The sequence below is a fragment of the Diabrotica virgifera genome, chromosome 1 (assembly GCF_917563875.1).
Source record: "Diabrotica virgifera virgifera chromosome 1, PGI_DIABVI_V3a".
In the NCBI taxonomy this organism is placed as follows: Eukaryota; Metazoa; Arthropoda; class Insecta; order Coleoptera; family Chrysomelidae; genus Diabrotica; species Diabrotica virgifera.
This window is the reverse complement of record NC_065443.1, coordinates 197936723-197947048: the sequence shown is the minus strand read 5'-3', so window position 1 is coordinate 197947048 and position 10326 is coordinate 197936723.

The window sequence follows — 10326 nt, the reverse complement described above, 5'->3', positions numbered from 1 at the left end:
TAATAAAATTATTAGTTATCACTTCCACACTAGCTACACTTTGCAGTTACCTTTTAGACTTGTTTCAAATAAGTATCTATAGTCCGTCCGCTATAACTTTACCCATGATGTGTTGGGTATCCGTAATTTGAGAAAAGATTGCAATTTTTTTATTCAATAAGAAGGACGTAACTGCATATCAAAACATAGTTTTAACTACAGAAAACTTTTTGTAATAACTATTTTTGATAATCTGAAATATAACGGTACTTTACCTTTTAACGACATTTATAGTTTTGACATACTTCGTATAAAATTGATAAAATTTGATATCTGATGGTTGAGTTTTAGATTTTAGACTGTGCAGAGGATTTTATGAAGAATACCTTTTTTTCGTAAAATTGATAATACAAAACTCTCTCGAATGGTTTCTAGTTCCCAGACATTGTACTGTATAAGAGCTCAAAAATATTTTTTTTAATCTTTAAAATTGTATTCGGATTCAGCATAATAAAAAAACTAAATAGAAACATTTTTAATCAAAGTAAAATGAGGAATTCACCGATACCTCTAAAATTATTTATACGAAACAATTAATATTATTTAAACAATTAATAAACAATTAGCGGCTAAATCTGTGAGTAGAACTGTTTGGGTACTATACGAGCTCAAAAATTTTTTTTATCTTTAAATTGTATTCGGATTCAGCATATTAAAAAAACAAAATAGAAACATTTTTGATCAAAATAAAATGAGGAATTCACCGATATTTCTAAAATTATTTATACGAAACAATTATTATTATTTAAACAATTAATAAACAATTAGCGGCTAAATCTGTGAGTAGAACTGTTTACTTTAACATGTATGTAAATTAACAAAAAATGTTTTAGAATAATATAAGCCTGTTTGAATTTTTCCGAAACAATGCATATTTTCATTCTATATTGACTCCTCTACTCCAAGTATTCGAAAGTATTTTTGTAGTTTCAAATACACTATAAAAGTTTAATTTATTTATTTTATAAACTTAGGCTACAATTTATTTTGATTCCGCACTTGATACCACCTGTAACGGAAAATTAAACTAAGAATTATATTTAATTACACTATTAATTGATTTATTTAAATATATAAAACAAAAACTCCTTCATCGCTTTTTAAATAATAAAGTCGTTAATTACACATAAAAATTTAATACAAATATTTGAAGGTTCTAAAACAGTGGTTCCCAACCTTTTTCCCATGATCGCCCCCTTAGACAGGTTTCACCGGTTGTGAATACTATAATCGCCCCCCTCCCCAATTAAATTGAAACAAAAAATTATTCAGTACAATATTGATTTATTTTTACATTTCGTAAAATGATACATGGTAAGTCATCATTCAATCTTCGCTTGTCCACTGCTGGACATAGATCTCTCTCACAATTTTCCCTTTATTTCGATCTTGTGCCTCTTGCATTTTGTCCACGTGTTGGTGAACATGGTTAGTAATAATTGTTAATTACTCGCTTGGGCCTGGTGATACTCACATAATTTCTTTACGTCTAGCTCAATGTTGGTTAATAGCTATGTACCTCAAATCCCTTCCAAGGTGGAGGCAATATGTTTGAAGATCCTCAGAATAACCACATGATGATTTCTGGAGAATTTGGTCAGACCTCTTCTCTGTATATTTTCTCCAAAAATAGATAGTTTGTCAATGAATGCTCCGACTACTCCCTTCGCTTTGGCCATATTTATGTTCTTCCTTTGTAATTCCAGATTCGTTCCATTTAATTTTTCAGAAATATCTGATAGTTAAGCGATGTCATTTCGCTTCTATTGTAGTGCTGTACTCAGTGTGGGGTCAGTAGTTATCAGAAATTCGATAATAGTATCCATGAGACTGCAGAACCGCCGTAAGCAATTCCCTTTCGAAAGCCAGCGGACTTCCGTATGTAGTACTGTAGTAGCAATGTATTAAATATCTCATCATTTTCTTTACAGAGTGTCAGAGTGTACAAAATATTCCATCATTCCTTGGTTTTGCTTTAATTTTATTTACCTCATCTATGACAAGACCAATATTTACATATGAAGCACAGACATGGACCTTCACGAAGGAAAATATGGAAAGAATGGCCAATACTCAAAGGGCAATGGAAAGAAAGATACTGGGTATCAAGATAAATGACAAAAATAAAAATACATGGATCAGAAATAAAACCAAAGTGAAAGATCTAAACAAACATGCAGCTACTCTCTAGTTAAAAACATGATAAAACATCAGACAAAAAGACGGAAGATGGAATGAAGCGACAATCCACTGAAGACCTTGGGACCGTAAAAGAGGAAAGAGCAGACCACAGATGAGATGGTCGAATGACCCAAAAAGATACGCTGGGACCAGATGGACAGGATTAGCACTGAACGAAGAAGAGTGGAAAAATAAGGGGGAGGCCTACGTTCAACTTTGGACAAATGAAGGGCAAAAGATAGATAGATGACAAAACGACCACAATTTTGGCCGTACACTTTTTGTTGGAGTCATATCGGCAGGGTCGGTACCTACTCTCATCATTCCTATCCCACTTCTATCCCTTTCTCTTTTGTGCGGATGTTCGCCCAATACGAAAGCTCGATAAAAGGAAAATGCAGAATTAATTATAATGTATTACTTACCTATAGAAATAATTGTATCATGATTCATAGCCCTCTGTTACTAGACGAGATGTTTGTGTTACTATTACCTGCATTGGTGTACATTTAATTACTTTTTATTATCCTATGGATATCCGATCGAAAGTATTGTTTTTTCTTCTTTATTACCCATTTCTCTTTTCCCAGATGCTAATCGCTCACCTTATCGCCCCCTTTTCTCTATTGCCCCCCTATCGCCCCCTTCGCTCTATCGCCCCCTTCGCTCTATCGCCCCCCTGAAAATCTCAAATCGCCCCCAAGGGAGCGATCGCCCCCCCGGTTGGGAATCACTGTTCTAAAAGGTATTGAGGGGTATCTGATGAAAAACCATAAAGACGTACAGCTGAGTTTGCTTTGCTTTTTTAACAGTATTAAAAATTGAAAAAATATTTTGTGTCCTTAAAACGTTTCATATGCATTTTAGAGAGAAATCGTTCAAATTAAAATTGTGGATCAGAAAAAATTTCTTTACGTCGACTTTGCAAAGTAACAAGACATTTACTCAACATACACACTACACATGACACTAATACTCATGTTGTTACTGGCTGAATGACAAAGTCCATGCCATAAAAAAAAATTCATTTTTTTGTTAATTGTCATTTTTGACCTGGGGTCATTCCCCCCCCCCTGGTCATCCGTGTAACAAAAAAAGGTTGGTCATCGGAAGGTTAATAATTCAATTCGTTTATTCCGATGAGCCATTATTAAAACAGTGCACGTAATTTTCCCCTTGTTGCCATATTCTGAATTTAAAAAAATATAATAGGGAATAATCAGACTTTTTGATATGCCATGTAGGTATATTACAGCGATTATTTCATTCATAGGAGATTCTGACCAATAGAAAGCTACAGAAATCTGAATTAAATCGATAATTTTTGATAATCTCCCGTCGTTAAGTATATTACGTCAGATGCCCTTCGTTGCTACGAAAAAATACATTCAGTGACATTAATGACAATTAATGTTTTAAAAATTATAAAAGTGATGACTTTCAATCGTCAAATATTTATAAAAACTGTGTGTTTAATGGTACTTACATAAATAAATTACAGTAAAATTTTGGTTTTAAACAGTTTTATTCATGAAATAATCGCAACAAATTGCACTCGACCTCTGAAATTAATATAGAATTTTTGCTCTCGTGACACTTTGACATAATAGTCTGGGCTGATTATCGGAGAATATGCCATTTTTGGGAAAAGTTATTTACTAGGAATTTTATTGCTGGAATCGAATCTTATGATTGTATATATTAATAATATAGTTATGCAAAGTCCGCAGATAGTGTGCTACTTTTTTTATAAACAAAATGGCGCCCGAAAATCGTGTTCTTTAAATTTTTGCTCTATAACTCCAAAGATTTTAAATTTAGACCAAAAACACTCAAATAAAAAAATTCCCCGCAATTAAATTCTTCATGGAGACGTGTTTTTTTAGATTTACTTCGACGAAAACTTTCCCCGGAAAAAGCGGGTTTTTTCAACAAAATCTTTAATTTTCAACTAAACTTTTAGATAAGTAGGTGTTGATTAATAATTAAATAGCTTGGTAACGTAAAAGCCCTTTCCGTATGTATTATAATTCCAGAAGCCGATAGAAATTGAATGAACAGTTTAGCAACAATTGAAACGTTAATTAAAAATTTACGGTCGCTATAATAACGACAATAATTATGATGCATAAGAATAACTATGACTTTTTCATAAAAAGAAACTATAACTATCTAATGCACTTTACAGAATTGAAATTGGACTATTTAAGCGGCCTCAGGAATATTTTAAAATTATAAACAATTTTTTGGCTTATAAATAAATAAAATATCTCGGGAAATATTAAACTAAATTAAATTGTGAAAACGATATTCGAAAGACAGCGGCAGGACGCTTCTTTTAAAAGAAAAAACGTTTAACTATGACGAGTGGTTCCTGAGATACAACCAGTCAAAGTTGACCGAAATTTACGGCAAAGATATAAAAAATAGGATCATAATTTTCAAACCATCATTTTTTATTTTTATCCTCTTTCTCCACACCAATTTTCATATCTTTAAAATCCTCATAACATATATTATTATAATAAAAACTATCGATAATACGTGTGAAAATTGCCAAAAATAGGAAAATTCCAATCAAAAATTAGGTTGGAGAAAATGTAACCCTTAATGTTCAAAATCGGTGTACGTTAAAAAAATGCATTTTCTCGGCTTCCCATGGAGCAATTTCCTTCATTCTTTGTTTGTTCCCAAGTAACTCGAGTAAAGCCATCGAACTAACGCATTATTAAATGTCAAATTTGCTTTTGTTTTGTTATAATAAATTAATTTATTTATTATAACACAATATTTTAATTTGTTTAAATAAAAATTGTTTAAATAATTATACAGCTTTCAAATGAGAATATTTATGTTTTTAAATTTAAAATGTACACTTGTAGTAAGTTTATCTAAAAAAAAGCCTACAACTGGAAAAAATATGTAATTTTCTGTATTATATAAATAAATTAATCTATTATAACAAAACAAAAGCAAATTTGACATTTAATAATGCGTTAGTTCGATGGCTCTACACGAGTTATTAGGGAACAAAAAAAAAATTAAGGAAATTGCTTCATGGGAAGCCGAGAAAATGCATTTGGTTAACGTATACTGATTTTGAACTTTGAGGGTTACATTTTCTCCAACCTAATTTTTGATTGGAATTTTCCTATTTTTGGCAATTTTCACACGTATTATCGATAGTTTTTATTATAATAATATATGTTATGAGGATTTTAAAGATATGAAAATTAGTGTGGAGAAATAGAACAGAAATAAAAAGGTGATGGTTTGAAAATTATGATCCTATTGTTTATATCTTTGCCGTAAATTCCGGTCAAATTTGACCGGTCGTATCTCAGGAACCACTCGTCATAATAAAACGTTTTTTCTGTTAAAAGAAGCGTCCTACCGCTGACTTTCGAATACTGTTTTCAGAATTTAATTTAGTTTAATATTTCCCGAGATATTCTATTTGTTTATAAGCCAAAAAATTGTTTATAATTTTAAAATATTCCTGAGGCCGCTTAAATAGTCCAATTTCAATTCTATAAAGTACATTAGATAGGTAGAGTATCTTTTTATGAAAAAATCATAGTTATTCTTATGCATCATAATTATTGTCGTGTTATTATAGCGACCGTAAATTTTTAATTAACGTTTCAATTGTTGCTAAACTGTTCATTCAATTTCTATCGACTTCTGGAATTATAATATATACGGAAAGGGCCTTTACGTTACCAAGTTATTTAATTATTGATTAAAAACTACTTATCTAAAAGTTTAGTTGAAAATTAAAGATTTTGTTGGAAAAACCCGCTTTTTCCGGGAAGAGTTTTCGTCGAAGTAAATCTAAAAAACACGTCTCTTTGCAGAATTTAATTGCAGTGAATTTTTGTTTGAGTGTTTTTGGTTTAAATTAAAATCTTTGGAGGTACAGAGCAAAAATTGAAAAAACACGATTTTCGGGCGCCATTTTGTTTATAAAAAAAGTAGCACACTATCTGCGGACTTTGCATATCTATATTATTAATACATACCATAATAAGATTCGATTCCAGCAACAAAATTGCTGGTAAATAACTTTTCCTTGTATTTTGCTAATTAGCCCAGCGTATAATTTCACTCGCCTTCGGCTCGTGAAATTAAAACTGTCAATGTGTCACTAGAGAAAAATTCAATAATTTCAGAGCTCTTGTGCAATTACTACTGATTATTTCATTCATAGGAGATTCTGACCAATAGAAAGCTACAGAAACCTGAATTAAATCGATAATTTTTGATAATCTCCCGTCGTTAAGTATATTACGTCAGATGCCCTTCGTTGCTACGAAAAAATACATTCAGTGACATTAATGACAATTAATGTTTTAAAAATTATAAAAGTGATGACTTTCAATCGTCAAATATTTATAAAAACTGTGTGTTTAATGGTACTTACATAAATAAATTACAATAAAATTTTGGTTTTGAACAGTATTATTCATGAAATAATCGCAACAAATGGCACTCGACCTCTGAAATTAATATATAATTTTTGCTCTCGTGACACTTTGACATAATTTCACTCGCCTTCGGCTCGTGAAATTAAAACTGTCAAAGTGTCACTCGGGAAAAATTCAATAATTTCAGAGCTATTGTGCAATTACCACTGATTATTTCATTCATAGGAGATTCTGACCAATAGAAAGCTACAGAAATCTGAATTAAATCGATAATTTTTGATAATCTCCCGTCGTTAAGTATATTACGTCAGATGCCTTTCGTTGCTACGAAAAAATACATTCAGTGACATTAATGACAATTAATATTTTAAAAATTATAAAAGTGATGACTTTAAATCGTCAAATATTTATAAAAACTGTGTGTTTAATGGTACTTACATAAATAAATTACAAGAAAATTTTGGTTTTGAACAGCTTTATTCATGAAATAATCGCAACAAATTGCACTCGACCTCTGAAATTAATATAGAATATTTGCTCTCGTGACACTTTGACATAAGTTCACTGGCCTTCGGCTCGTGAAATTAAAACTGTTAAAATGTCACTCGGGAAAAATTCAATAATTTCAGAACTCTTGTGCAATTACTACTGATCATTTCATTGACTAGAGTTAGTGACGAGTTTATATATATATATATATATATATATATATATATATATATATATATATATATATATATATATATATGACGCCATTATTACATTTGGTGTAATTAGAAATGGAAACTGATGTCTGTCATAATATTAGAGGTTAAATTATAATGTAAAAAGACGAAATACAGGTATGATATAATTGTTTTAATATAATTAAATTAAAATACCCAGAAATGTTTAGATTTTAACCAACTTCACATCTATAAACAAAAATCTTATATAATCTTCTACAGGACAACATGAGTTTGACATTTATAGTACAGATAAAATTGTTCTATCTTTGTTTCACAGTCTTAAATCAAAGAGAAACAATATAACCGGTAGCTGCTGATAAATAAATATATGTTTTTTATTTGGTAACAGCGCTTTTCTGCTAAACTTGACAGTAGCAAAAAAAATAATATATGAGCAAAAATATGTGGAATTTGTTTGACGTCAAACCATTGTCGTGTGCCATTTGGTTATGATGTCATTAAATCTATGACATGCATGCCTTATTATTTGAACTGGACCATGTATATTACAGATAATTCCAAACCCTTTTTTTAGTGCGTCGAGTATGTCGAGAATCGCTGCATGACATTTAAGTTAAATCTGTTAAATATTATACTTACTTACTTACTTAGTGCTAAGCCTTTCTACCTTTAGGTGTAAGGCTGGTGGAGTTGAGTTTGACATTGTAGTCTCCATGCTTTCCGATCTTGCTTTAGGTTTCTTGCATTTTCCAATGTCAATCCCTTCTTCTCGACTTCTTTCCTGATTTCATCTCCCCACATAACTCTTGGTCTTTCTCTTTTGTTTTTCCCCTGCACTCTCGTTTCGAATATCCGTTTTGCAAGCCTCTCGCTCGACATTCTACACACGTGCCCGAACCATCTAAGTTGTCCCTCCACTATTTTTTCATTGATTGGTTCTAGTTTTAGGTTTTGTCTAATTGTTTCGTTTCGTATTTTGTCTGTCCTCTTTCTATTTGCTATTTTTCTCAGGAACCTCGTTTCCATAGCATTGAATCTGGATTTTTGTCTCCCCGTCAATGTCCACGTCTCGCTGCTATACATGATTGTTGGTCTAATTACTGATTTAACGACTGCCGTTTTTACTTTCTCCGGTATCTCTTTTTTCCCCAAAAATGTTGTTTTCATAGCGTTAAATAAGCTTTCTGTCCGTCCCATTCTCTCGTTTATTTCCATGTCTTGTTTACCATTTGCTTCAATTATTACTCCTAGGTATTTAAAATATTCCACTTGCTCTAGTTGTTTCCCGTCTAATTCTATTGCGTGTGTCTTCCTCGTATTTGAAATTATCATTGTTTTTGTTTTCTCTGTATTAATTTTCATATTTATGTTTGATAGTTCTTCTTCCAGGATTTCAAGATTTTTCTGTAAGTCTTCTCTGTTTCCTACTATCAATACCATGTCGTCTGCAAATAGTAGCTCCGATAGTTGAATCCGTTTCATCCTAATGTTAGTTTTCTCATTCTTCTCTTGGCTTTCTTTATAGCTTCATCCAGTACCACTGAGAATAGCAGTGGACTCAGCACGCATCCCTGTTTGACGCCTTGACTTGTAGTAAATTCTCTGGATTCCTCGTTATTGGTTCTTATTGTATTTGTATTATTTTTGTATATATCCTTTATTACTTCTATTATGTGTCTGTCGACTCCCCTTCCGTTTAGTATTTTCCATACGTCCTTTCTTCGGATTCTGTCAAACGCCTTGTCCAGGTCAATGAAGCACATATGTATCTCTCTATATTCTTCTTGATTACCTTCTCACTTACTTGTCTTAATGTGAATATTAGGTCTTGCTTGCTTCTGTCCTTCCTGCATGCACACTGTGTGTCTTCCATAGTTGTTTCTATTTGGGTTTTTATTCTTGTCTCTATTATTCTTGCGAATACCTTCCCAGGTATACTTGATATGGTGATACTTCGGTATTTATTACAGTTTCTCTTGTCTCCCTTTTTGTGTATTGGTAGTATATTGTCTTTATTTAAACATTATAAATATGTTAATAACATCAATATTTTATATACTTAAATATTTCCCAGAATAATAATATTTAAATTATTTTAAGGAAAAAATAAATAAATGTAGAATACAATTTTACTATACAATGGCCTAATGGCTTAAAATATTCATATTTACGTCGTTGACAACTTTCTAACCTAGAATTACAAAGTTCTCATTTTATAATAGTGTAGGAAACAGAGGTTGAACCTTGCAAAATGGACACAAGTCCGGTTTTATTTTTTTTCTGGCATATCAAGGGGTGCTTATTATAAGACTAACTTTTTCTGAAAAAATTTCGCCCCGGAACCCCCCTTTTCACCCCTTTAAAGGGGGTAATTTGTGGTTTTTGCGGAACGTAGCCCTTCCTGTACCTTTTACAAAAAATTTCTTTTATAGAAATATGAAGAGGACTATATTTTTTACGATTTATTTCTGACAGCATCTCTCTATCATCCACCGTTTAGCAAGGGCGGCGCCCCAAAGTTGACAAGTTTTTAAAAAAGATGTTTTTAAAAAAAATATATTTTTCCCTAACTGCAACGGAAATTAAAAAGAAATTCTGCGAAAATTATTGACAAATAGATGATTGATTTTTTGGTATAGGTTTCACTTAAGGATAATTGCCCTTTTTTAATTACAGGGTGTTACATTTTAAAAAACCCCTTTTTATACCATCTGAACCGTTTATGCTAGAGTAAAAAGACTTTCAGCGATTACCCATGTACTGGTGTTATTTACAAATTTGTATAATGCATCCCCACTTTTTCCCCGAAACCAGTCCAAAAAAAAAGAAGAATTAATAAATAAAGTGATTTTCTTGGAATCCTTCACACACAATGCCCTTCATTAATATGCTTCATACATCATTTTGTGCACATTATTATTACCCATGCATGGACACTAAAATCGATTTCCTAGTGCAACCCCTGTAGCCAAAAAAAAATAAATAAAATG